The sequence below is a fragment of the Bubalus bubalis genome, chromosome 5 (assembly GCF_019923935.1).
Source record: "Bubalus bubalis isolate 160015118507 breed Murrah chromosome 5, NDDB_SH_1, whole genome shotgun sequence".
Lineage (NCBI taxonomy): Eukaryota > Metazoa > Chordata > Mammalia > Artiodactyla > Bovidae > Bubalus > Bubalus bubalis.
In genome coordinates this window covers 97,923,405-97,945,280 of record NC_059161.1, presented here as the reverse complement: position 1 = coordinate 97,945,280, position 21,876 = coordinate 97,923,405, and the positions used below count along the sequence as shown (strand labels likewise).

Below are 21,876 nucleotides of genomic sequence, written 5' to 3'. Positions count from 1 at the left end.
GGTTCAGTGGTTAAGAATCCACCTTGCAATCCAGGGAAAACAGGTTTGATCTCTGGTTGTGCAACTAGGATCCTACGTGCTGTGGCGGCAGTGAAGCCCACGCACCTCAACTAGAGAGCCCCCACACAGTAACAATTACAGGAAAGTCACACACTGCAACGAGCGGTCCTGCATGCCACAACCAAGAACTGATGGAGCCATGAATACACACTTATTTTTTAAAAAGTGCTCTGATTCTGGATATATCTTGAAGTAGAGCCAACAAGATTTTCTAAAGTACGTGCGTGGAAGGTATGGTGTTGAGAAAGGGGTCAAGGATGACACCAGGATTTTGAACTGAGCAAAGGAGTCATGAAGTTGTTATTTACCAAGATGAAGATGACTGTGAGAGAAGTAGGCTTTTTTCGGGGGTGGAGGCTGGCAAGATTAGGAGCTTGCTTTTACATGTTAAGTCTGAGATACCTTTATTTACCCAAGTGGAGAAGTTTAATAGGCAGTTGGACATACAAGACTGAAATTCAGGAGATAACTTTAGGAGTAACTGGCATATAGATAGTATTTAAAATCTCAAAACTGATTACATCTGAAAGAAAGTCAGTATAGCTAAAAATGAAAAAGGATTCAAGGACTCAGAACTAGGGCAGCCAATATTAAGAGGTTAGGGAGATGAGAAAGACCCAGCAAAGGAGACCAAGGAGAAGATCACCGAGGAGGAGAAAGGAGAGTGAAGTGTTCTTGGAAGTCAAGTGAAAAAAGTATCTTCAGGGGAAATGAAGGATTAGGCATGGGTCAAGTCAGATGAGAACCGATAGATGACCACTGGATTTAGGAACGTGGAATCTGATGACCCTGACAGGCTATTTTAGTGGCATGGAGGTGGCAAAAGCCTGACTGGAGCCACCAATGAAACTATGGCTGCTTGAAGAAATGATCAATTCCAAGTCTCAGGCAGAAAGTGTACAAAAAGAGACAGCTTGTTGTGCCAAAAAGTGAGGAAGCTATCACACGCTAATGAGGTCTTATCCAAAGAATGTGAAAAACAAATTTAAGGGGCTCCCAAAGGTGGAACACTATGCATCAAAAATAATACCTGCAGTTTTTGGAAACATATCAAATATGTAAACCTTGAAGCATCATAAATATAGTATATTAAAAACAAGTGGGAAAAAAGCCCTATTGGCCACCTCTGGAGATTTCAGAACACCAATTTATTTTTCTGAAAATTGGTAAATAATAAGAAAGGAACAAGCATTTGTCCTGCCTTTCCTGAACTGTGTTTCAGGGTAATCAAATAGTTATAAGAGAAAGTTATTCTGTACTGAAGATCCCCAACTAAAAAATGCAAAGGGGAATGAAATTAGATAACCAGCATTTTATAGTCATTAATGAACTATCTTGGCAACAATCACCAATGGATGCTAAAGCAATTAGGGGAAATACTGATAGGGAACTTTAAAGAAATGAATCAGACTGATGCCTCCGAAATGACTGATTAATTTAAACATCGTTTAAAGTGTGACAATGAGACATTATATGCCTCAGTAGGAAGTAATTAGCATACTTAGAATACTATGTGGAACATCCTTGCAAATATAAACAAACACATAAATAAAACAAATTTGATGGGGATCTCTAAATCAGGGTGAGCAAACTTTTCCTGTAAAAAGCCAGATAGTAAATATTCTAGGATTTGTGGGCCACATACAGTTTTTACCACTTATCCTTTTTGTTTTTCTTATTTATGTGTTTCTTATTTATGTACAACCCCTTAAAATATAAATGATCATTCTTAGCTTTCAGGAATTACAAAAACAGGTCTGGACTAGATTTAGCCTGCTGGCCGTAAGTTGCCAACCCTTGTTCTAGATCAAATACCAGTTTATATGGGAGTTAGAGGAACAAATGAAAAACTACGATAAAGAAGAAACAAACCTAGTCCAGAATTGAGGAAATTCTATAGGACAAAAGAATACGTTCCTTCAACAATAAGAAACATTAAACATGATGAATGGAAATTATAGATTAAAGAAAAATTGAGACGTATCACCCAAATGCACTGTGTGGGTCAGTATTTGGGCCCTGATTTAAACAAATCAGATGGAAAAAGATTATATATAATATATATATGGCGGGAGAGAGACAGAAGCAGAGGCAGAAATTTCAACAGGCACAGGGTATTTTTTTTTGAACTTTTTTGTGTAAGATCGGTATTATTTATTCCTTAAATGTTTGACAGCATTCACTAGGGCAGCGAAGAAGGCCTAGAGCTCACCTCATAAGTAGGTTTTAAATTACAATTTTTAAGGCTTCCCTGGTGGTTCAGTGGTCAAGAATCTGCTGCCAATGCAGGAAACACAGGTTCAATTCCTGGTGCAAGAAGATCCCACCTGCGGCAGAGCAATTAAGCCCGTGCTCCAGAGCCTGGAAGTCACAATGACTGAGCTCGCATGCTGGAACTACTGAGGCCTGTGTCCCCTAGAGCCTGTGTTCTGCAACAAGAGAAGTCACCGCAAACAGAAGGCCATGCATAACAGTAGCCTTTGCTCGCCACAACTAGACAAAGTCCTCGCAGCAACAAAGATCAGTGCAGCCTAAAAAAATAATAAATTAACTAAGTAAAAAACCTCCAATGCAATATTATTATTTAAAAAAAGACATTTCCTAGCTTCCCTTGAAGGTAGGCATTGTTATGTAACTAACCAGTGAACCAGTGAAGTTGCTCAGTCGTATCCAACTCTTTGAGATCCCATGGGCTGTAGCCTACCAGGCTCCTCCATCCATGGAATTTTCCAGGCAACAGTATTGGAGTGGGTTGCCATTTCCTCCTCCAGGGGATCTTCCTGACCCAGGAATTGAACCCAGGTCTCCTGCACTGCAGGCAGAGGCTTTACCATCTGAGCCACCAGGGAAGCCCCTGGTTATGTGACTAGGTAACTAAATTCTGGATAACAGAATATAAGAGAAGAGGTTTGTACAACCTCTCGGCATAATCAGAAAGGAAAGGGTTAGAGGTTCATCACTTGAGTGTAAGGATGGAGGAAAATAAGGAAGATTGAGAGAGAAGTTGTGAAAAAAAAATTACTTGGGAAAGTGGAAGGGCGAATGCATTAGAGAACTATGTTATGATCGTTACAGAGCTTTAGGGAGTTCTCTTGTGGGTTAGTGGTTATGGGATCTTATCCCATACCAACACTTAGAGAGACTGAGTTGGACTCCCCAAATCTCACATTGGGTGGTGATGATTCTGAAACTTTCTAGGCACATCTCCCTGTATTTCGGCATAGACAGTGGAAGATGTTGCTTATCTGCGAAGCATACCGTGTGTCCATTCAGCAGTAAGCAAGAATACATAACCCCCGAGTGAGCACTCACACAGTAAAGCTGCAGCTGCTATTGCAAGCCAGGCTGATCCCATGATGCAGTCAGCAACTATCACAGGGCACCTTCTACATGCTTGGTGAAGCGCTTGGAACTAGAGCTACAAAAGGGAAAGGCAGGCAACTAATACTCTTGTGCAGGTTTCTTTTGTGCCTGTCATATGCAAGAGTACAAGCATGCATTCAAGTTATTATTATTATTGTATTTCCTAAGTACTGAACTGCTTCTCTGGTGGCTCAGTGGTAAAGAATCTGCCTGCCAAGTTGGAGATGTGGGTTCCATCCCTGGGTCGTGAAGATCCCCTGGAGAAGGAAATGGCAACCCACTCCAGTATCCTTGCCTGGAGAATTCCCTAGACAGAGGAGCCTGGTGGGCTACAGTCCATGGGGTCGAAAAGAGTTGGACACAACTGAGTGACTAAACAACAACAAGAAGAAGAAGCACTGAGCTGGGCACTGTCATAGGTTTGAGGGATATAACACTGAACCCTTTGGGAAATTGATTTTGCTGGATCCTGTCCCCCAGCCCTGTTTTGATTCACTCAATAGTTCTTTCTCTCCTGGGACTGCGAGTCCTGTGCAAAGTGGGGAAAAGAAAGAAGAAAGTCATTTTCCCCCCAGCGCTGTACTATGATAGCTGAATAGCTCTTGTCCTGGTTCCGGTCCAGGTTATAAGCCTGCTTCTCCAGCCTTCCTGTTGATTTGCAAAGTTCCAAGATTATTTCAATAAATTTATTTTTTCTTTAAAGATCTTTTAAAATTTGAAATTATTTTAAATTAATTAAGAGTAATAAGAACAGTTCAAATAACTCCATACCCTTTACCTGGGTTCTTTAATTACTAATATTTTACCATATTTACTTTGCTGCATTCTGCATTTTACATATATATTATATACATGATATATAATTTTTCCTGAACTATTTCAGAGTTGCAGACATCATGCTCCTTAACCCCCAAATCCTACCTTATTTTCTCAGGACAAGCTGCTTCTATTACCACAATAGAATGATCAAATTCAGAAAATATAGGATTAACATACACTGTTTTATAATATACAATCTACTTTTCAGATTATACTACTTGTCCCAATAATATCAATTTCTATCATTTCTATCAATTTCCCTTTCTGACCCAGGATCCAATTCCAGATTATACACTGTATTTAGTTGTTACACACTTCCCCCGCCCCAAATTAGCCAGTTATATTTGTTGCTTATAAGCAAAGAATCTTAATGATACAGCTTCTTTCTGTTAACAACCAAAGAACCTTTATAATATAGTAGATTACATCACAGTGCTAATGAACTCTTCCAGGTAGGTATTAAAATACCTAAAAACAAGGGTTTTACAGAAATAGATCCACAGACATAGAAAACAAACCTATGGTTACCAAAGGGGGAAAGGGGGATGAGAGATAAATTAGGAGTTTGGGATTAACATATACACACGACTATATACAGAGCAGGTGACCAACAAGGATCTGCTGTATAGCACAGGGAACTATGTTCACTAGGGGAGAAGAATCTGAAAACTAATACATATAACTGGATCCCTCTGCTGCACACCTGAATCTAACACAGCATGGTGAATCAATGATACTTCAATTAAAAAAATTCCTGTTTTCAGATTCATATTATCAAGTCCAGAGTAGTTAATTTGCCCATGATGATACACAAACTTCTTGAGCCAAGATTTAGATCCAAATCGTTTTTTACTCCCAAGCTACTACTTATGCCATTGTAGGCCTGGCAATTAGTAATAAAGCACAACCCCAGCACAGTCTTACAGGCTAGTATGGAACTGGTAAACAAATAATTAGAATAGAAAGCAGTAAATCCCAACCACAGAAGTATATACAGGGTGTAGATGGAACATAATCAGTGAACTTATCTCAAGTATGACAAGAGATATGGTCAGGGCTTCAAGAGCGATAGCAGAAAATCAAATCAGTTATTTTCTTTGGTGTCAACTGGGTGTTTACAGACTGTCTACTGTCCAAAGTATGATTAATATCAGTACTGATCAGCTAACATCCAACATATGCTCAGGAACTGATATGTCTCGTTGGCTAACATTGTTAACTGACATCTGCTCATGGAATATTACCTCTTGAATGTTAGGGACCCAAGTAGTTCCTACATCACCTCAGTTCTTAGCTGGTCATTCCGATGAGTGCTGACATCATCTAGTTCTGACATTTAGCTACAATGTATTGCAATGATCCTAATCTGTAAGCCTACTTAAAATCTGCCCTGTTCAGTTTGATAGTTTTAAAATGTAGACATTACAAAAAGGCATTCTCAAGGTAGAAGGGTCCAATCTCTTCAAGAAATCTAGAGCCCTTTTCTCTTCTCATTTTGGAAAAAGTCAAATGAAAAACAAGCACCAGGCAGGAGGAAAACCAGAGCGGCAAAGTCAGAGTAAATAGCATGTTTCATTTTGTGGCTTCCGTTCTGAATCTAGTGACAAAGAGAAAACATGCAAAGGTCAGGAGCTGGGATGGCATTCAGGGAGCTGAGTCTTGGGACAGTTATGAGTGTTCTTAGAGGAACAGGACGGTGGCAGCAAATCAATGGACTCCTGGGCCCAATCAGGGAGCTGAGTATTTGCTGGTGATCCCAAGAGGGACCTGGGTGGTCTGTGAAGAACTGGAAAAACACAATAATAACATATTATCAATTATATGTTATTGATAAGAGTATCTTACTTGTTATTTAGCAGAAGTTTTCTTTTAAAAAATACTTAACTTTCATGTGAAGTTGGTCCTAAGTACCTTACATAAGTAGGTGCTCAGGTAGTGTTGAACTGGATTAAGCTCAAAGAGGTGAGACTAGTGTACACACAAAGCTTTATGTTACTGGGAGCTCTTGCGATGCAGCTCCAGCCTGCTGTGCATGTGCTCAGTGGTGTCCGACTCTGTGACCCCATGGACTGCATCCCGGCAGGCTCCTCTGTCCACAGGATTTTCCGGGCAAGGATACTGGAATGGGCTGCCATTCTTTCTCCAGGGGATTTTTCTGACCCAGGGATGGAACCCGCGTCTCCTGTATTGCAGGCGGATCCTTTACCCGCTGAGCCGTCAGGGAAGCCCCCATCTTCAGCCTCAGTCCAGTTCAGTTCAGTTCAGTCATTCAGTCGTTTCCGACTCTTTGCGACCCCATGAATCCCAGCACGCCAGGCCTCCCTGTCTATCACCAACTCCTGGAGTTCACCCAGACTCACGTCCATCAAGTCAGTGATGCCATCCAGCCATCTCATCCTCTGTCATCCCCTTCTCCTCCTGCCCCCAATCTCTCCCAGCATCAGAGTCTTTTCCAATGAGTCAACTCTCTGCATGAGGTGGCCAAAGCACTGGAGTTTCAGCTGTAGCATCATTCCCTCCAAAGAAATCCCAGGGCTGATCTCCTTCAGAATGGACTGGTTGGATCTCCTTGCAGTTCAAGGGACTCTCAAGAGTCTTCTCCAACACCAAAGTTCAAAAGCATCAATTCTTCGGCGCTCAGCTTTCTTCACAGTCCAACTCTCACATCCATACATGACCACAGGAAAAACCATAGCCTTGACTAGACGGACCTTTGTTGGCAAAGTAATGTCTCTGCTTTTGAATATGCTATCTAGGTTGGTCATAACTTTCCTTCCAAGGAGTAAGCGTCTTTTAATTTCATGGCTGCAGTCACCATCTGCAGTGATTTTGGACCCCCAAAAATAAAGTCTGACACTGTTTCCACTGTTTCCCCGTCTATTTCCCATGAAGTGATGGGACCGGATGCCATGATCTTCGTTTTCTGAATGTTGAGCTTTAAGCCAACTTTTTCACTCTCCACTTTCACTTTCATCAAGAGGCTTTTTAGTTCCTCTTCACTTTCTGCCATAACGGTGGTGTCATCTGCATATCTGAGGTTATTGATATTTCTCCCAGCAATCTTGATTCCAGCTTGTGTTTCTTCCAGTCCAATGTTTCTCATGATGTACTCTGCATATAAGTTAAATAAGCAGGGTGACAATATACAGCCTTGACGTACTCCTTTTCCTATTTGGAACCAGTCTGTTGTCCCATGTCCAGTCTAGGCTATCCCAAACAAGGATGCCTGTGACCTCCTACCAGCAACCTAAATCCCTGTTGCTGGGGTTGACTGATTTAATCAATGTCTACTGAAGAGGTGTTGTGGATCATACCTTGTCTCAGGTGCCAGGGACACAAAACAAAAACATCTTTATCCCTACCTTCAAGGAGCTTACTGACAAGGGCGGCCTCAATGATGACTGCCAACCGTCCAACCTGTCTCCTCTTGGGTCGTCCATGGAAGTTCCAAAATCTGAGAGTACAGAACATCAGTTCAGTCACTCAGTTGTGTCCTGCTCTTTGCGACCCCATGGACTGCAGCATACCAGGCTTCCCTGTCCACACATAAGCATCAGTATAAACCACTGAGATAATTTCCTTCAACCCCTCCCCCGTTTTGCCACTCCAAGTTTAACCTAAACAATGAGGAGGCACGTACTCCTTTTTAAAGCTCTCCTAAGCTAAGAGTCGGACATGACTGAGCGACTTCACTTTCACTTTTCACTTTCATGCATTGGTGAAGGAAATGGCAACCCACTCCAGTGTTCTTGTCTGGGGAATCCCAGGGAAGGGGGAGCCTGGTGGGCTGCCGTCTATGGGGTCTCACAGAGTCGGACACGACTGAAGCGACTTAGCAGCAGCAGCAAGGTAACAATGAATTTACTGTGTGATCTTGTCTAGGGTCTCACAACTCACCGTGTGGAATTCCTTCCACAGGATGATGATGCTGATGCAGTGATGACCGCAACCACTATTGATCAAGCACGTGGTACATGCCGATTCCTGTGCAAGATACTCTGTGCATTTTGTTAGTGTGTATTAATTGCATTTATTTTTGAAGCTAAAAGAAAATAGATGATGTGTAACTGAGGACTAAGTATCTAAGACTCCTGAATGTTTACAAGTGTATCATATTTTACTTTTCATAAAATATATCTTAATTTGATTAACAACATTTCCAACTTATTTGAAACTTACAAAATGGCACTGAATGTATCACATACTCTACACATCTTATCTCAGTTCAAACTCATAACAATTCTGTGAGCTAGGAACACTGTTTCTAATTTATATTTGGGAAGTTTGAGGATCAAGAACTTAAGTGGCTTGCCCAAGGTCACCTATCTCGTGGGCGGTAGAACTGGCTTTCCATCTCAGGGCCGTCTAGACTCCATGAAGCACTAAATCTCCGTATTCTTCCTCCTTCTCTGTGGTAGAGGTGCTGCTCGTCTCCCCAGTACACACCCTGATCACCCTATTGGAGCATGTGAACTGGCACTCTGAAGGCGGGTGCCAGGGTTGGGCAGTGTGGGTGGGTGTGGCCCAGGAAGGAGGGAGGCTAACTTCAGATCCCCAAAACTCAAATGTGGTCACACACATAACACCCCCATCACAGCCCCGTTATATCTACAGGGCTGTAAGCTGATTCCTGTGACACTGAGATAACTCAGGCCTTTTCTGGAATTTCTCTAAATTGTTTGAGGGTGTCCCTGCCCTCAAGGGTTACTTCAGCAAGAATAAACACTTACTGGAGGGCTCTCAGTGGGCCAGCTTCAAAGTAGCGACAGGACAGAGTTCAGTTTTCTGAGCTTACGGTGTGCCTCTGAGGGCACGATCATGGATGTTCAGCAAGAGTGAGGCCGGGAGGCCACAAACACCTTATGAGCTCACTGTCCTGAGCTCCCTGCCACCTCCTCCACAGTCTCCCCGGTCCTCTGTCTCCTAGAGGCTCCTTGTTTTGGTTTTCCAGCCAGCTACCTGGGGCTTTACTTACCCTGCTTCTGACATGCCCTTCCTGCATTTACTACACCTTGTTGGGGCCATCTGGTGGGAAGATGGAGAGAAACAAAGGAGCAGGCAGTTCACCCACACCCTTGAGACCATTATTCCTCGATCAAAGGGGGACAGTTCCCCTCCCTTAAGAGGCTTAGGTGTCTGTGGGTCTCTATAGTCAGGACACCCCTTTCTCATCCCTCCAGCCTGCCGTAGAGGGTTTCTCCTGAAGTGAGAAATGGGCATCTCCACACTGATGCCCATTTCTGAGTCTTCAGCTGCCTTGAGTTAGGTTGGCAGACACCAGAGGGGAATAAAAAAGATCAACTTACTGCCAATTCAGTGGTACCCCAAATCTTAGTTTTCCCCTCCCAATCCAGCTGCTGCTGTTCACTTTCCAGCCCTCAAGCATCTCTGTGCATTCCGTCCAGATTCTGTGGTTGTTCCATCTTACCTGAAGCCAGAACCTGAAAGGTCCTCTTTAAAGACCAGATCCAAAATAAAGAGAAAAAAATAAATACCAGGCCCACTTAATAAAGGAATAACAGACTCAGTCAGCACTTTTTGTATTGCATTAACATCACTCAATCTCAACATCACAAGAAGTCAGACAATCAAACTTTAGGTGCCTCTTGACGGGATGGGATATAAAGCACACACGAATTAGTCTTGCTGGAAGCAACTGAAGTGGGATTCAATTAAGCCTTTAGAGCTTCATGCCAGCTAATAGGAGACATGGAGTCAAGTGTAAAATGACAGTCTGAAGAACCATCACCCAAATCCGGGTTGTGAGACCTTCTGTAGTACAGTGACCTGGTGTCTCCAACAAATAAACAGCATGAAGAAGGTGAAACTATTACAGAATAAGGCGACTTCAGAGACACAATAAGTAAAAGGGGGATAAATCTCACGGGATTCTTGAGACAATTCAAGGAGATAATTAACGTAAGGTGCTTAGCAGAGTCTGGCAAGCAGTAAATGAGCTATTACTACCTCCTGTCAGCTCTCACGAGTCTCAGCCTCTTCATTCACAAAACACAGGAGATGACAGCCCTTCCCTCTCACGGCTGCTGGAGGACCAAAGGATTCAGGTCCCTTTCCCTCTGCACCGTGGCAGGAAGGTCTGACTGCAGCACTATCCCATGCAGTATCTCCAGTTAGCCAGTAGATGGCAGCCCAGGCCCGTTTATTTGGAACCCCGGGCTGATGAGGGAGCTAGTCTTGTTTTGCTCTAAGAAGCGGGGTCCTGCCTCATCACCAGTATTCCCCTTCTCTTAGGTAGGAGGCCTAAAAATGATGAGAGAGAATAGGAGTTTCTGAGATACAATTAGGGTTCTAGTAGCAGTTTGCTAAGGATTCAGTATCTGCTGGACAGAGAGGTATTTCTGACCCAGCTGGATCAGAGTTCAGGCACTACTTGGCTGGCTGCGCCTGGACCCTGCTTCCTGTCCCAGTGCCATTCTGCTCCATCCTGAATCACCTGTGCACAAGCCCATCATGGTTTAGTTTCTCTTCCCCATCAGACTGGGGATAGTTTAAAACTATGCTCCTACCCACACCTGGAGCAAGATGTCCTTTGGGAAAAATTTGTCAAATGAGTAAATATGTACACACACTCTGGAGATGCAATCACATATCCTCCCTTCCCAGAAAACTGCATACACCACAGGATGTATGCATTTTCTTTTTGTCTATCAGTTGAGATAACTGGGGTTGTGATTAAAAGTGCATGCCCTGGAACAGGATTTGTTGTTCAGTCGCCAAGTCGTGCCCAACTCTGTGTGACCCCATGGACTGCAGCACACCAGGTCTCCGTGTCCCTCACTGTTTTCTTAATCTGCTTTACACGGCACCCCTTCATGGATCCTTGTGGCGAAGGGGCTTGCGTAACTCAGTGAAGCTACAAGCTACACTGGAAGGGTGGTTATGAGCCACCAGAGACAGACGGGTCATAGTGGAGAGTTCTGACAAGATGTTATCCACTGGAGGAAGGAATGGCAAACCACCCCAGTATTCCTGTACTGTACTGCAGTGTTCATGAACTGTATAAAAAGGACCAGCAGTCCTTAGGTTCAAATCCCAATTTCTCCACTTACTAGTTGCATGTCCTAGGAGAAGGGCCTAAGTTTTTCTACCAGCAAAATGGGATAGGCAATAGTATCTTGTGGGTTGTTCTATGGTGAGGACTAAACGAGCAAATGCATTTTAAGTGCTTAGGAAAGTGCCTGGCACACAGTAGGCACCCAATGCATATTAATTCCCATCTGAACACTGCCTTCTTCTGGGACACATGGAACGCACCTGCAAAATAGGCGCTCAAGGAAGATATCGAATGGCCTGGGGTGGCTCTCTGGCGTAGGGTGAGGAATGGCTCTTAAGAAACAGCAGTACTGTCTCCAGCTCCCCCACCCCTTCCTCTTGTTACTGATGGTCTCATTATTAATCATTTAAAGAAGCCAAAGGGCAATCTCCAACCCCACAAGTCATGAGTGCTGTTCTGCTCACTTTCTTCCAAACCCAAGCTCAGCAGTGGTGTCTGCTGTTGTCTGCATGTTGCTGGGGACAGCACGTTCAGGACTGAGGGACCCTCCTCCCCGTGGCCCAAGGCTGAGAAGGCACTGACTGAGGCAGAGGAGGAAGGGACCTCCAGGGCTGATTTCCTATCTCTGTCACCTTTCTGGGGTGTGTGTGTGTGTGTGTGTGTATGTGGTGCTTTGCGGAGCATCTTCCAAAGGTCCCTGTTCAGCTCTGGAGATGCTGTGTAGCTCAAAAGGATTCCTATATGATGGACATCTGCACCACACAAAGAGCAGGAGCAGGAAAGGGATTATTATGGTCCTATCAAATCACTTACGATTATACAGTGGAAGTGACAAATAGTTTCAAGGAAGTAGATCTGAAAGAGTGCCTGATAAACTATGGATGCAGGTTCGTGACATTGTACAGGAGGCAGTGATCGAGACCATCCCCAAGAAAAAGAAATGCAAAAAGGCAAAATGGTTGTCTGAGGAGGCCTTACAAATAGCTGAGAAAAGAAGAGAAGCTAAAGGCAAAGGAGAAAAGGAAAGATATACCCATTTGAATGCAGAGTTTCAAAGAACAGCAAGGAGAGGTAAGAAAACCTTCCTCAGTGATCAGTGCAAAAAAATAGAGGAATACAATAGAATGGGCAAGACTAGAGATCTCTTCAAGAAAATTAGAGATACCAAGGGACCGTTTAATGCAAAGATGGGCACAATAAAGGACAGAAATGGTATGGACCTAACAGAAGCAGAAGATATTAAGAGGTGGCGGCAAGAAAACACAGAAGAACTGTACAAAAGAGATCTTCATGGTCCAGATGACCACGATAGTATGATCACTCACCTAGAGCCAGACATCCTGGAGTGTGAATTCAAGTGCGCCTTAAGAAGCATCACTACGAACAAAGCTAGTGGAGGTGATGGAATTCCAGTTGAGCTCTTTCAAATCCTAAAAGATGATGCAGTGAAAGTGCTGCCCTCAATATGCCAGCAAATTTGCAAAACTCAGCAGTGGCCCCAGGACTGGAAAAAGTCAGTTTTCATTTCAATCCCAAAGAAAGGCAATGCCAAAGAATGCTCAAACTACCGCACAACTGCACTCATCTCACACGCTAGCAAAGTAATTCTCAAAATCCTCCAAGCCAGGATTCAACAATATGTGAACTGTGAACTTCCAGATGTTCAAGCTGGATTTAGAAAAGGCAGAGGAACCAGAGATCAAATTGCCAACATCCGCTGGATCATGGAAAAAGCAAAAACATCCAGAAAAACATCTATTTCTGCTTTATTGACTTCGCCAAAGCCTTTGACTGTGTGGATTACAACAAACTGTGGAAAATTCTTCAAAAGATGGGAATACCAGACCACCTAATCTACCTCCTGAGAAATCTGTATGCAGGTTAAAAAGCAACAGTTAGAACTGGACATGGAAAAACAGACTGTTTTCAAATCGGGAAAGGAGTACATCAGGCTGTATTTTGTCACCCTGCTTATTTAACTTCTATGCAGAGAACATCATGAGAAACGCTGGGCTGGATGAGGCACAAGCTGGAATCAAGATTGCCAAGAGAATTGTCAATAACCTCACATATGCAGATGATATCGCCCTATGGCAGAAAGTGAAAAAGAACTAAAGAGCCTCTTGATGAAAGTGAAAGAGAGTGAAAAAGTTAGCTTTAAACTCAACATTCAGAAAACTAAGATAATGGCATCAGGTCCCACCACTTTATGTCAAATAGATGGGAAAACAATGGAAACAGTGACAGACTTTATTTTCTTGGGCTCCAAAATCACTGCAGATGCTGACTTCAGCCATGAAATTAAAAGACACTTGCTCCTTGGAACAAAAGCTTTGACCAACCTAGACAGCATATTAAAAAGCAGAGACATTACTTTGCCAACAAAGGTCCATCTAGTCAAGGCTATGGTTTTTCTGGTAGTCATGTATGGATGTGGGAGTTGGATTATAAAAAAAGCTGAGCGCCGAAGAATTGATGCTTTTGAACTGTGGTGTTGGAGAAGACTCTTGAGAGTCCCTTGGACTGCAAGGAGATCCAACCAGTCAATGCTAAAGGAAATCAGTCCTGAATATTCATTGGAAGGACTAATGCTGAAGCTCCAATACTTTAGCCACCTGATGTGAAGAACTGACTCATTTGAAAAGCCCCTGATGCTGGGAAAGATTGAAGGTGGGAGGAGAAAGGGACGATAGAAGATGAGACAGCTGGATGGCATCACCGACTAGATGGACATGAGTTTGAGCAAGCTCCTGGAGTCGGTGATGGACAGGGAAGCCTGGCATGCTGCAGTCCATGGGGTCACAAAGAGTTGGACACTACTGAGTGACTGAACTGAACGGTCTCACCGTGTTTTTCTGCATGTCAGTTTGGATAGACTTGAAGATGTGACAGGCGACCACTAGGTGGCATTATCAATGTGAAGGTGCCATGTGTGTGAAAACTCATCAGCTGCCCTGTACAAGGAAGGACTGGTAAACCTCTGTCTGGAGAAGATTAGACCTCTCATCTCAATAAATTCCAGCCACCTGGTAAGACCTGGGTGCAAACGGAGGCTGTTCTAGGGCAATGTACAGGTACAGTCAGTTCAGTTGCTACTGCTCCTGCTGCTAAGTCACTTCAGTCGTGTCCGACTCTGTGTGACCCCATAGACAGCAGCCCACCAGGCTCCCCCGTCCCTGGGATTCTCTAGGCAAGAACACTGGAGCGGGTTGCCATTTCCTTCTCCAATGCATGAAAGTGAAAAAGTGAAAGTGAAGTCACTCAGTCATGTCCAACTCTTAGCGACCCCATGGACTGCAGCTCACCAGGCTCCTCCATCCATGGGATTTTCCAGGCAAGAGTACTGGAGTGGGGTGCCATTGCCTTCTCCGTCAGTTGCTACAGGAGGACAGAATTTGAAGGCGGGTGGGCGGAGAGCCTGGCTCCGCCCCCTGGTCCACGCTGGATTCCCGAGGTCACGCCCAGCTGCTGCAGGATGGCTCAGCGCCCCTACCTCACCAGGCGCTCTGCCTGCTGTTCCCTACTTTCGTCCTTTCTTTTCGAGTCAGTCGAGGTGCTAGCTCCCCTGATGCATGGATGGAACTGGCTCGTGGCTTCTTTGTGCCCCACTGTCTCTGCACCTGCTTCTTTCCCGGGTCTTTGCCGCTTTAGTGGACGGGGCTGTTTCCCACTGACTGGAGATCCCCTGGCTTGGTGCTGGGAACAGGTCGGGCTGCTTCTCTTCAGTCCCCACACTCCCCCAAAGATGTACAAGGGCTTTCTCACCCACAGCAGCCCTTGGGGGTCCAGGGACCACCCTCTGTCTCAGGGGCCCTGAGGATGCCCTAGAATGCTGAAAGTTTGTCCACACCGGTTAAGCAGTTGTGGAAACAGAGGACTGGTTATATAATCTGCCCTGCCCAGTGCATAATGAAAATAGAGGACTCCTGATTTTAGAATTTCAAGATGGTGCCAGCAGAGCATTAAGCGGGCTCTTCTGAGTACAGGGTCCAGGATGACCGCACCATCTGCATGCCCTGAGACAGTCCTGAGTTTGGAGTTGTGTCTAGGGATGGGGGGGCAGCTTGTGTCTGCTGAAGAGTCATCAGGGGATCTGCTGGCTACCTGAGAGGTGGCTGGCCATCAGCAGTCTTCACAGGAAGCCCTCACCCCAGCAATTCCCTTGCTCCCCAGCTTTAAGACATCAGAGAAACAGCCTTTAATTTGAACCTAGATTCAAATTCTGAGTCCATTTCCATAGCAGAAATCATGAACGTCTCCAGGCTTCACATGCCTCATCTGCAAAATGGGAGGTGGTAACATCTACTGTGAATACCGCCATAGGCTCTAATGAGATCTAACAGGACAAGCCCTGGGTCTAGAGCCCACATCTACTGCACTTCTCTGAGCCTGCCCCTGCCACTAGCCAGCACTGCTTGTCCTCAGATGCACCCAATCAGGACAGAACAGGGGCGGACATTGGGGCCTTCCGATTTGGGGGTGCCTGCTCGGTGAGGAGGTTTACCACGTGGTGAGGTCCACGGAGCTCCTCCTGGGTGCTCCATGGGCCTCTGGCAGCATCAAGTAAGCAAGGGGAGGGAAGATGAAGGAGACCCTGGAGCAGCTCTTAGAGCACAAGATCACTGTGGAGTTCTCTCATCACTCTCCTAACAAATGTGTACGAACACTTCTTGCGCCAGGTGCCAGGGGTATGGCGGTAAGCGGAACAAGGCGGGTCCTGCTTTCTGTCAGCCTAACGCTTGCATGAATGTGTCCCCTTCTCCTCGATGCACCCCCTCACCAGCCAACCGTCGGCTAGCATTTACGAGGCGTTCACGGTGAGGCGGAAAATGAGAGCACAGCAGGTGCTGAGACACTCTACCAGCCTCCTCTGATCGAATGAATAAAAGCTGTGTGCTTTGCTTCCAACAGCCAGCACCTGCGACTCTTTGTAGGCGGGCTGTCCTCCGGTTGCTGGGGCCCCCTTTGCTGAGTACACAGAAAGCCAGAGGTGCCTGGGAAATGACATCCCCAGGGACAGCCCTTAACCGATCTCCGCCAGGCGCAGATGTGTAAATACGCCAGCCTCTGCCTGGCTGGGGACAACTCTCGGGTGTAACTTAGACTGTTTCCACAACCCCTCCCCCTGGACTTGGCCAGATTCCTCTCCTGGGACCCTGCCTGAGCTCACACTCTTGATGGTCCTCTTCCCTTCCTTGTCCCTCTTCTTCACGCATCTGTTTTTTCCTGAGACCCCTACATGATAACTTCAGACAGATCTTGGTGCAGGGTTTCCTTATGTAGAACTCCCCCACTCAAGACACAAAGAGAAGCAAAAAGGAGGTAGTGATCCCTCCTGGTCTTTGTGTTACTACCCACAGTGATGCAAGTCAGATGTCAGTCATTATAAATAATAGAAGAATAATTCCTTTCATAATAAATTTGAGTGCATTCAAAATTATCCCTGTAATACTATGATCAGTCTCCCCTCACTTCCATTCTGGTCTACTTTATGAGTGTGGAGAAAGAGGAGGCATTCCTGCTTGCTGGGGTTTGTACATAACCTACACTTTTATTATTACATCAAATCTAGATAAATCCATGGGATTGGGTCTTGAACGTAAACATCAACCATCGGGTGTTTTGCTGTGTGAAAGACGTTGAGACATGCGGGATCAGATCCCTGGGAACCGGAGGGCTTTTTGCCTGCCTGGACTAGGTTCATGGGAGTAAGTCTTGGGGGCCCAGGTTCCCCCAGGACCACGTGAATAGCACACCTTCCTCCCACCAGAGATGTTTTCTGCTGTCATCTAATAGCTTCTCACTAAAACCTCTTGCAGGAAATTCTATGATTCTTCCCTCTTTCCAGCCAGCGCACCCTGGAATTTCCTTCTTTGGCACTATGGAAAATGGTTTTGCTGCAACCATGGTCTTAGCACTTGGCCCACCCCCTTCCCTCCCCTGAAGCTAGCTGGAGTCTCAGCTTGTAGGCAAAAATCAGACTGTCAGGCAAGGGGTACATGAGGGACCTCAGTCAAGGCAGGAGGTGGGAGCCAGGGCTGGTCTTGTTGTCACAGCATGATGGCTAAGTGGAGCTTAAGTTCCCCAGACCTTGGTTCCCCCTACAACCAGATCTATGTCAGGAAGTGTGGATGGCAGGGCATCTGTCCAGCCCACCTGTCCAGATCCAGACACCTCCCTGGAGGTCTGGATCAAGCCCTTGGACACTGATGGGGTTCTGCTCCCAATAGCCCTACACCATCCTATTTATATCCCCACACACCATAGTGTCTGGAACCCCTGGCTGCTTTGCTGTGCTTCTGGCAACTTCCTGTCCCCAAAACTTGAGCTTGAGCTTATAGTGCCCCTTGATTCCAGAGACTGGGCCCTGGTACCTGCCTCAGGGCAAAACCTCTAAGATTTCTGCTCTCCTTTACCAGACCTCTGAGTTCTAGCGAGCCTGGATGCTGAGGCTGCTGGAGTAGTGATGGAGCTTGTTGGTATCACAATCTAGTTTCTGAATCTTTCTCGACTTTCTGACTGGGTGGTGGTGTTTATAAGCAAAGGGTCCTGTGTTACATCTTTATGTCCTCTAAGGCTGCTTATATATGTGAAAGAAAAACATTGTCTGCTATAAGTAAATAAAGGCTGTTGCAGCCATCAAGCCTTCGCATTACATCTGCCCTGAAGATGAGCACTGAGGGAACTAAGAACAGAAATAGGGTGCCTGCCATCAAGCAGCCACTGCAGCCAACCCCTCCTCCCCAAAAGATGCACTCTGAGGAGACAGGAGACAAGGCACAGGATACTGGCCTCAGAGAGCTGAGGTGCTTATCAAAAGAATGATTTCATTGAGTCCAGACCCTTGCATATTCTCATATATAGAGAAGCGCTAAATTCCTTACTTGAGATATCTAGTCTTTAACAATGATCTTTTAAAGTTCCAACTACATAGTTTTTGTTGCAAAAACTCCTATATATTCTGGCTTCCCCCTATCCTTTACAGAGCAGTCTCTCAGAATTATTTGAAAATGCTCTGCCCAGGGCTTAAGTCCTCAGTTTTGCCTCCCAGATAAAACATAACTCACCCCTTTCAGGCTATGCATTTTTTTTTTCAGTCAACACGCACATGAAATGCTCATTAAACATTTACTGATTGACTCAATTTTTTTCTCTAGGCCTCTTCAGGAGCCACCATGGTATTCATTTATTTAATCATTTATCTTTCCATCCACCCATCTTTTAACAAACATCTGTGTCTGAAAGAATGATTCCCTCTGTCCCCATCTCACAAACTGGGGAAGAGATTTTTACGCTACAAACTCAGTCCTGGGAGTGTGGAATAGGTATATTTTAAAGGTGTGGGAAGGGATGACAAAGCCAGGCCCAGATGCTCTGCATACAGTGTCAGGTGCTGACTTCAATGGAGAAGTGGGCTTGCAGATTATAGAGCAGGAAAAAAAAATGCTTCCATTCTTCCTGGTAGGTTTAAGACTCTACTGCCCCTAAGAGTTGATGTCAGTCCTTGTCAAGCAGGAGGGAAAGAGGCAGGGTACAACCTTTAAAAAAATGACATAGCCACCGAGGCTATGACAAAAACTGATTAGAACCAACCATCCAAGATGGCAGGAGAGCTGACTTCCAGTAGACCTTGAGCCTCATTATAAAATATGCTAAATGACACACCCACAGGCGCCATGACAGTTCAGAGGCTCATCATAAAATGCCAAAAGTGGCCAGTGGCCCAATTCTTGAAATCTCTGCCCCTGCTCCAAAATAGTTGGAATAATCCTCCCACTGATAGGCTCAAAACACCCAGCCTATAAAGACTAACCATGCCGTATTCTGGGGCCTCTGGCCCTCTGAGATGGCCCACAGTCTGTCTCTGGAGCGTGTTTCTCCCAGGGGCACTCTCACTTTCCGAGACTACCCCCTGACCTGGGGCTGCGCTCACCTTTTAAAAGGGGCCACATTCTGCCTATGGAATGTATCACCTCTCCAAATTCACTTCTTACCTATTACTTTGTCTCTCACGAAGTTCTTTCTGTGAGGAGATACAAAGCACCCGAGCTTCATTAAGTCCTAAGACCAGGTGCCTGATCTCAGTTAAAACATGGTGAGTTCTAGGGGTTTCCCTGATGGCGGTTAAGACTCCGTGGTCCCAACGCAGGGGGCCCGAATTTTGCTGCAACTAAGATCTTGTGTGCCATAGCTAAACAACCTGAGGGCCAAGCAAGATCCCACCAAACACCCCTCACAGAGAAAGAAAAAAAAAAAAGACTGGGTTTGAACCCCAATCTGGGTTCACGCTGGGGGGTTCGAGTCCCAATCTGAATTGTGGGGTTTCACCTGCAAGGTGCATGGGTCTTCACAAATATGGTTTGGGTTCTTGAAGGATTAAAAAATTATGTAACTTTAACTTCAATTACCCTGAGACTCTGAAAAAGGGGACTGGCTTGGGAATGGTGGCCAGAGACTACCATGGGGCCATTACTGACAGATTTTGATAGACTAGGACTTGAGAAATTAATGCTGGATGGCCTGATGGGAGCAGGGGTGGGCACTCCCGCAGCAGGGCAGCTTTCCAAGGCCTGGAGAGGGATTGCCAGCCTGGGGCTGGAGAGAGACGCCTGCTGAAACGCCAGCATAAACCGGGTGTGAGGGCAGGGTGGGTGAGACTAAGAGCAACACCCTGTAAAAGGCTACACCCTCCTCGGCTGGATAAAGAAAAGGCTAATACTCCTCCATGTGTTTGAGTAAACTCCGGGAGTTGGTGATGGACAGGGAAGCCTGGCGTGCTGCAGTCTATGGGGTCGCAAAGAGTCGGACACGATGAGCGACTGAAATGAACTGAACCGAACAGTACTCACTGTAAAGCCTTTCTCCTCCCGCGTAGTGGTTTTTTCCACCACCTCCCCTCTCCGATCTCCCACACACGCTCGAGGGCACGGTTATAGATCGCGGCAAGCACGTGACATGTAGGAGCGGAGACCCACTGCTCCCGCCCACTGCTTGTTCCGAGAGGCCCTCCCACCTGCAGCTAATTCAGAGGAGAGGCGGCCCCTTGCCTCTAATCAGAGGCACAGACGCCACACCCCGCTGTTTCTCAAATACACCAGAGAGGGGACCCCTGCGGCAAAGGCAAAGCTGAGCTTAGGGTGACCCACAGCTGGGCAGCTGCTTTGGGCTCTGGGGACGCACAGTGGATCAGATACACACAGGTCAGGCTGGGGATGCTTAGCCCAGGCTGAGTCTATCCTGAAGGTGCGTGGCTCATGGCATGAGCACCGTGATTGCCTTCTAAGAGGGAAGGAGCTACCAGAGGGCTTCGGGAGCACGTTTCAGCTGGGCTTGAAGAAGCGCTGAGTGCAAAGGCCTGCAAGGTGTGAAAGGCTGGGTATCTCGCGGAGGGGCACTCTCCCCTGCCACTGACTGTAGTGTGGTGGGGAAGAGGGTGGGGACGTCGCCGAGGAGGACGCGATACCCTGATACGCTGGGTCTGCTGGCTGTAAGTGGTAGGTCTCCTTGACAAGGGCATCTGAGGGTCAGGCTGAATAGCTTATGGTGTCCATAGTGTAAAGAGTTGTTGGCAGCAGTTCTCAAAGCGTGGAGATTCTCATCCACGTCATCTGGGAATACGTTAGAAATGCACATAGTGGGGCCCCATGCAGACCCAACCAGTCCACCCTAAAGGAAATCAGTCCTGAATATTCATTGGAAGGACTGATGCTAAAGCTGAAACTCCAATAATCTGGCCACCTGATGAGAAGAACTGACTCATTTGGAAAGACCCTGATGCTGGGAAAGATTGAAGGCAGGAGGAGAAGGGGACGACAGAGGATGAGACGGCTGGATGGCATCACCGACTTGATGGACATGAGTTTGAGTAAACTCCGGGAGTTGGTGATGGACAGGGAGGCCTGGTGTGCTGTGGTCCATGGGGTCGCAAAGAATCGGGACACGCCTGAGCAACTGAACTGAAGCAGACCCACTGATTGAGAAATTCTGGGGGTGGAGCCCAGCAATCTATGGTTTGAGAAACACCAGCTGAGTCTGATATAAGCCAGAGTTTGAGAACTACTGGTGCAGTGGAAAGAGTACCAGACTTCGGAAGGAAGGTGGGGAGGGGCCTGGGGAGAGAGACGTGAAAGGGGAAAGCTGCAGTCGGCCAAGAGCTGTTGTTCAGAGAGCAGCGGGCCACAGTATATACCTGCTTCTTTAAGGCAATCTGAGGAGGAACTAAGAAAGGTGTGGGCCGCCTTGTTACAGATAGAAGACTGAAGCTTAGAATTTAAATTACTCACCTAAGATCAGCCTCCATCCCTGGCACCACGGAAGAATGGCAGCCTGGACATCGGTACCTGGTCAGCCCATGGCTGCCCGGGTGGAGGGAAGAGGCCTGGAGCTTGAAGCTCCTTCCTGGGGGGCCTGGTGGTGAGCCAGACCCGAGGCTAATGGGAAGCAGTGAGCCTTCTGTTCTCACTCTTGTCCTCAATTATTTGAATTTTCATAAGGTTCACCATTCACACTAGGGAGCTGGGCTTAGCAAATGTATTTTCCTAAGTGACCAGCTGTCATCCCTGACTTCTAGACCTGAGGTTAAACGTGAGGTTCTTTGAAAAAGGCAGGGTAAAAAATTA

General features: G+C 46.0%; 1 long non-coding RNA gene across 1 annotated transcript; it reads right to left on the bottom strand.

Annotated features, from left to right (window-relative positions):
• Positions 1-5,072: 5,072 nt before the first annotated feature.
• LOC123333770 lies at positions 5,073-20,257 on the bottom strand. The gene is made up of 3 exons (XR_006551319.1): positions 20,107-20,257; positions 7,605-7,696; positions 5,073-6,028 (listed from the first exon to the last, which is right to left on the bottom strand). It is a non-coding gene; the product is annotated as an uncharacterized LOC123333770 (long non-coding RNA).
• Positions 20,258-21,876: the final 1,619 nt, after the last annotated feature.